The sequence below is a fragment of the Tupaia chinensis genome, unplaced genomic scaffold (genome assembly GCF_000334495.1).
Source record: "Tupaia chinensis unplaced genomic scaffold, TupChi_1.0 Scaffold000090_1, whole genome shotgun sequence".
In the NCBI taxonomy this organism is placed as follows: domain Eukaryota; kingdom Metazoa; phylum Chordata; class Mammalia; order Scandentia; family Tupaiidae; genus Tupaia; species Tupaia belangeri.
The window spans coordinates 2,457,213-2,464,672 of NW_006159552.1; the positions used below are offsets into that span (position 1 = coordinate 2,457,213).

General features: G+C 41.6%; 1 pseudogene; it reads right to left on the minus strand.

The window, feature by feature from the left end:
* Positions 1–1,036: 1,036 nt before the first annotated feature.
* On the minus strand, positions 1,037–7,141 carry LOC102486103 (60S ribosomal protein L35 pseudogene; annotated as a pseudogene).
* Positions 7,142–7,460: the final 319 nt, after the last annotated feature.

Below are 7,460 nucleotides of genomic sequence, written 5' to 3' on the forward strand. Positions count from 1 at the left end.
GCAAATTGAATCCTTAAAACTTCTTTCAAAGGATTTTTTCTTTGTGAAAAAAGAAACTTAATTGTATTGTTTTCATCAATATGTGATATCATTACTAATGAAAGTTACAGGGTAAAAATGGAAAATATCTCTTATGAAGTCAAACAAGAAATCAATTCTTGTTTTTATTTTTGTTTATTTTTTTGTTTTGTTTTGTGCTATAGGGCATGCATGCCTACCAGAGAGATACAGAGAGAGGGAAAGTAAGAACCACTCCCCTTTGGGGGATATAGCTATACTGCGATCTTTTCTTTTTATTTATTTAATTTTTTAAAATTTATTATCATCATAATCTTGTCTATATTACATTGTATCACTGAGAAATAGTGATTGACTGGGAACCAGCAGTTAGCGTAATGGCTATGTCGCTGGACTCCCACGTAGTCGACCACGGTTCGCGTCCCGGACCCGGTGGCTTAAAACTTATGCCAGGCGCGTGTGTGTGTGTGCCCAAGATCCCGAGAGGAGAATGGAGGAGAAGAGATTGCGGCGTGACCATCCCCCCTGGGGGGTGATTTCTCGCCTTCTGTCTCTATGTCTCTCTCTGTCTGTCTGGCGAGTGCACACGCCCTATAGCGAAAAAAACCTCTCAAAAAAAAAAAAATAGTGATTGACTGAGATCCTTTCTTCACTGTTCTCCTCTCAGGGTTTGGGGCATGGACATCCATCTACATGCCTGGAGTGATTTTCAAGACGCTGGGTCCAGGACTCAAACTGCCAAGTCAGCCATGTGGGGTCCAGCCTCCTTAACCTCCATGCCACCTTCTGGCCCCAAGAAATTAATTCTTAATTGAATTTTCTGTTCATTTTTGATAACTACCATGCCTACAAAGCACTGTGCTTGGCATTTTGGGGACAGAGAGGAATTGGAGGGCTCCCCAAGGAATGGTAGTGTACTTGTCACAGATTGTATGGAGAAGGTTTTATTTTATTATTTTAATTTTTCTTTTCTTTTTTTTTTTTTCCAGCTAGTTCTGCGTTTTATTGAGACCCGCGCTCAAGCCTTGACCGAGAACTTGAGCAGCGGGTACACCACTCCTTCAGCTGCTGCTTCTTGGTCTTCGGGCTTTCCTCGTGCTTGTTGAGCCGACAACGCATGGCATGGGTCTTCTTGGGCCGCAGGTCCAGGAAATTGTATTTCTTGCCCTTGTAGAATTTCCTGAGGTTTTCTTTCTGAGTCTGGTTAATGACGGTGAGAACACGGGCAATGGATTTGCGGACAACTCGGATCTTGGACAACATGGATGCAGCGCTGCCTGTCACTTTGGTGACCTGCAGCTGGGACAGCTCTACCTTCAGGTCGTCCAGCTGTTTCAACAGCTCCTGTTTCTCTTTGCTGCACAAATCCCAAACCTTAATTTTGGCCGTAGCTGCCCAACGCCGCCGCCACAGGTGCCTGCTCGGATGGAAAAGCTGGAGAAAGTTTTAAATGAACATTTTCATTTCAATCATTATGACTGACTTTAAATAATGACTAAATAATAGATATATCCCAGGCACATCAAACTTGTGGTTTTAGAAATTTTTATCACTTAGCATGATGCTAAAGTAGATATTTAAGTTAAAAGGTAAGCCAACCTAGAAGTTTTAAGAGAATACCAATACCTTTAAAAGAAGTAACATTTTAAATACAACAGGTCATCCAAAAATTCACGGAAAGTGGGTATTAAGAAAACTTCGTGGATTTCAACATTTTTTGCACCAAAGTAGACTCATAATAATTTAACTCTGTTGAAATAGCCTTGTAGATGATAGTATAGTAAATAAATAATTGTCAGCATAAATTTTAATTTGATAGATAATTGTAAACAAAAATTTTGAAGGCAGTACATAGATGTCTGTGTGTGTGTGTGTGTGCGTGTGTGTGTGACTAAAATTTAAGAAGATACCATCCCTGCTCTCAAAGGAACTTAAACAATGAATACCATGGTTATAATAAGAATAGGCAATATATTTCTATAGCACTGTTAATGCTCCAGACATTTTACAGAAGAAACTAAAGCACAAAAGAGTTTCAGGGCAGGAAGACAGTGAGAGAGGGGTAGGGCCAGCTGGCATTAGGCCCGTTCCCTGACAATTGCTAGTTGGGAGTGAAAGTGAACCACACTGACAGACTGCGCTGACGCACTGAGGCCATCTACGTCATTTACGTCATTTACTTTACGTCATTTACGTGCCCTTCCACCCTCCCACTGCATTCCCAGGGTATTGCCCTGAGCAGTCATTCAGAGCCCAGACCCTTTACAGAACACAGCCTTTGATCTTCTAATTCCTGCATATTCTCACCTTCCTTGATCCGTGAGCTCCTCAAAGGTTACTGCTGGCTTGGGAGGGTAGAGCACCATTTATTGGGGGAAGGTGGGTGGAGGAGCAGAAGCAGCCACAATGGCAGCAGTAGGAGAGGGGGCTGCAGCGCTGGGGCCTGAGGCATCGCAGCTCATGGGAGAGAGGTGGAACTTGCTGCCCTAGGGAGAGCCAACCTCCACTGATACATGTCCCAGTCTGTAAGTCACCCTCCCATAGCAAACTCTTATCAAATCCTCTATGGCCTTGTCTCCATCTTTTGACCTCAGGAAACTCAATCAGACACTAATCATACCACCCTCAGGTACTTCCCTTCTCTGTAGCCCTCTGAATTTTCGTAAACCCAACTATTCAAAGACTGTTACTGCAGTGGGATGACCATTTCACAAATGTATTGCTTTCTCACTCTCTCTTTCTCTTTTTTTGGTAAGAATTTAATGTGTAAGCAAATACAGAAAAATAAGCATTATAGCAACCAAATACGTTTGCTTGTTTAGCAATTTTAAAGACACTTCACCAACGAGCATTTTTTTTTCATATAAGAGATTATCTCTGCAAAATAACATTTACCTCTCTATGAACTAACTTCATAGTTTCAGATATTATTTTAAAATTATTTTATTTAACTTTATTTTATTTTAATTTGACCAGATAGGGACAGAGAGAGAAAGATGGAAAGTGCGAAAGCAAGCCACCACGTCCGGGACTTGAACTGCAGTTGGCCATGTGGGAGTCCAGCACCCTTAACCACCAAGCCACCTGCTAGCCCCGCACAGTTTCAGATATTAACCAAGGTAAAGAAGATTCATGCTAGTAAAGCAACCTGTAAATTCTGCCTGTTCTCATAATTAGTATATTTTAAAATTCTATGAAAGACCTTCCAGGGTGGGAAAGGATGCATTTAAAGGAGTTCACTGGGGCTTCTCAGTCAGAGTAAGCCCTTGCCCCAAAGGGCTCCCCTATAAAGACAAAAACAAAAAAAGTCCAATTAAAAGCTAGGAAAAGAAATACCTTCACTTTCAGCGTATTTACCTGATTCATATAGCTATCCTTCACATATAGCAAGTAAACAGAACTGAACAGATAAGTTTTATTTATTTATTTATTTACTTATTATTATCATAGTCTTGTTTATATTACATTGAATCACATATAACTTTACAGTGTATTACATTGCTTTTTCAAAAAGGGAATACCATGCATGTCAGTCAATACAGAGACATTAATCTCCCCACTTCATCATTCAATTCTTTTCATTGTTTTTCCCAATCATTATCATTATTATTCCAATTATTTTTTTAAACAGTCAATCACTGTTTCTCATTTTGCTTGTAAAAAGACTTGACCCATCATGAAATACTTCTCATACCAATCCAGTTGAGAATTCTATACATGTCATCATCAACAGGTAATAAGCCATATCTGTTTTCTATGAACTAAGTGGTATTTGGCTCCAGTCCTAAAGAGGTGTGAGAGATAAAACACCTATATTAATAATCAATGTCAAATGACAAATTTAGTTGCCCGTTATTGCTGAAAACTCTGAGAAGTCTCTAGATTTACCCCATGTTTCCTACCTAAAAAAATCTTAAAAATTTTTCATATACCTTTAAACAAGAAGTGATTCACATATAATCAACACAGCACTAACCTAGTAAGATAGGTCCTCACGGGACCAACAGTTAGCATAATGGCTACGTCGCTGGACTCCCATGTAGTCGACCGCGGTTCATGTCCCGGACCCAGTGGCTTAAAACTCACACTGGGCGCGTGTGCATGCATGCCCAAGATCCCGAGAGGAGAATGGAGGAGAAGGGATTGTGGTGTGGCCATCCCCTGGGGGGTGAATTTTCGCTTTCTGTTTCGGTCTCTCTCTGTCTGGCGAGCACACGCACCCTATGGGGGAAAAAAAAAAAAAAACACCAAAAAACAAAAAACCTCTCAAAAAAAAAATGCAAACAAAAAACAAAAGATATTGCTATTCAAAGTGACTTTTTCCTGAGAAAGTCATGTTGCACAATGGCACAGATGATACAAAGTTTTTTCACTGTTTCCCACAAATGCAGGATGGGAAAATCAGATTGCAATATCTCTTATGAGGAAAAATTGTTTGTTTCTCAAAACTGTTTTCAGATTTTAAAATAATTTTTTGTTGTTGTTGTTAGAGTTCACATGCACTCATGAGAGAAAGAAAGTGAGCAAATCTCTCCGTAGAGGATGGTCACATGTCCCGACCCGGGGGGACAGCCGAACAGGTTTCCTGAGTGAAGGAGTGAGAGCCGGGACAAGCGGCGTAGTGTTACAGCACGGAGACGACAGTGTCGTCTGTTTATTGTGGGCAGCACGGTACAGCAGAGAGACGACGCAGTGTCACAGCTCTTAAGGGTCGCGTCGTCTACTGTGAGCAGCACGGAGACGACGCGGTGTCACAGCTCTTCAGGGTCGTCCGGAGACGATGTAGTGTTACAGCTCTTCAGGGTCTCCCAGGTCGTCTGGAGACGATGCAGTGTCAGCTCTTCAGGATCTTCAGGGTCGTCTGGAGACTGCGCGGTGTTTCAGCTCTTCAGGCTCTTCAGTTGTCGTCTTCCTGGTCGTCGTTGTCGTCGTCTGGCTACTGTGGGCCAGGCATCCTGGTTATATACACTCTGGTGGGTTGTAAACGGTGGGCTGTGATTGGTTGTTAGTGGTGGGTTATGATTGGTTGCTTTTGGACCAATCATGAGGTGCCAGATATGCAAATTTGAGGGATTCTAGTGGCCAATCAGAGCAAGGTTTCGAAGGTCAGGGTTTTGGAAGGGAACCAATCATGGTAATTATTTGCTCTCTGAGAAACCTCGGCAGACTCACTGGTGCGCAGCTTCCCACAGTCACACAGCCATTCTTGTCTCCTTTTATCCTTTTGGGATTTTGGACACGCACAAGCACCCAGCATTTCTCAAGCTGCCGGGTCCAGGACTCTAACCTGAGCTCGGTCATGTGGGATCCAGCCACCCCAATCACGACACTAGCTGGCTTTCAGATAACTTCCTAAGCTGTAATTTTTCAGAGGGTGAAAACCAAATTGAAGAAGCAATCATTTCTACCGGGTAAGAATGAATACATATGGCAAATTTTGGTGTTGATGTTTAAACGGTTTTCACAGAAAGTGGTTTACGAGTTGAGAAACTAAGGCACAGAAACTCAGCCAAGTTCAGTTTCCAAGTGGAGTTTAATAAAAGTAGAAACAGAATCTAGGGCTCTGATTCTCAGGTTAGAGGGTATCAGCTGGTAATTCTCCCAAAGGTGAAAAATACATTTTCATTATTTCTTCTGGTGGGTAATATTAGTCAATTTTTGACTAATTAATACATCATATGAATTTAAAAAAATTATCTGGCATTTATGAGTCTTTGGCGGCTGAGGTTTTCATGGTACCCCCCCCCCCACATTTTCATGGTCCCCCCCCCCCCATATAAAAAGGCAGGAGAGCTAGCTTTAAGTTGAGCAGAAAATAATCTTAATTTTAAAATAACCCAAGTTCATTTGACATGATTATGTAAATTGATTGTATAGTTGATAAGTCCTGTGAAACAGAACAGAGGCCTCTACACCTCAGAGTTCATGCTCATGGATTCTCTGGTGAGATCTGAAAGACCAGAATTTATTCTACACTTAAAATGCAAATTTAAATAAGCCACCTCAGTCTAATTATTCATAAGCCCAACTATTCAAAGATGGAAGATTTACTGCAGTGAGATGACCATTTCACAAATGATATGAGGTTAGCTTCAAATTCAAGTATTTATAATATTGGTTCCTCATGAAAGACTCTTCGTACTACTGAGATAGGAGCAGTGAGATTTATATATCTCAGAGTGGCAATTTCCTCTGGATATACATTCTTAATCTGTGTGGGTGAGCTCAGGTAGGTTGATGTATTCTATTTTGGGGGGAGAGGTTTTTGCTATAGGATGCATGCATTCGCCAGAAAGACAGAGACAGAGAGACAGAAAGCGAGAAATCACCCCCGAGAGGGGATGGCCAAGCTGCAATCCCTTCTCCTCCATTCTCCTCTTGGGGTCTTGGGCATGCACACACATGCACCCGGCGTGAGTTTAAGCTACTAGGTCCAGGACTCAAACCATGGTCGGTTACATGGGAGTCCAGCGACATAGCCATTACGCCAACTGCTGGTCCCGGTTGATGTATTCATAATCTTCTAGTACAGAACACGCTACGTAAAGTAAATAAAACTATTTTCAAGTTTCTGTGTTTTTAACGTGTTTCATGTGCTCTATGAAATCAATTTCCAGATTTATAGAAACCTATCATGACTAGTGAGAGTTTTACAAAAGATCCACAATTAGACACGAATGACTTAAGTATGAATACAGAGAATAAAAGATGCAAAAATTCTTTGGGGACATTTGAATCCAAGTAATATTTTTTAAAAATCCACAAATGTACATAGGATGGATGATAGAGGCACAACAGGAATGTCAGAATGTCAGAGACTAATTTATAAGGTGGTAAACTCAAAGTGGTTCTCAGTATTGTGGAAACAAATATTTATCCAAAGAATCAGGAACGAAAATAAAGTACTTGATCCTTCTTAGAAGAAAAACCAGAAAACATGTCTGTCCCAAATGTTTAGAAGCTGTAGCATAAAATAAAGAAATGTCATGGCTAACAGATTTCTTCATCCGTGCTGTCGTCACTGTACCGAAATCATCTCCATCTTCAAAGTATGCGTTAATGCAGTCATTTTCCTCTTCTCGCTCTCCATCACACTCCTGTTCTGCAGTGTCCTCACCCTCATCGCCTTTTTGTTGTTGTTGTTGCTTCCTTCCTTTACCTCATTTTCTGCATCTGATTTATCTTTCTTTTCCAGTACCTCATTTTTTAGAGGTTTTTGCTATAGGGTGCGTGTGCTCGCCAGACAGAGAGAGAGAGAGACAGAGAGACAGAAAGTGAGAAATCACCCACCAGGGGGGATGGCCACGCCGCAATCCCTTCTCCTCTATTCTCTTCTTGGGATCTTGGGCACGCACGCACACGCGCCCGGTGTGAGTTTAAGCCACCCGGACCCAGGACACGAACCGCAGTAGACTACGTGGGAGTCCAGCGACATAGCCATT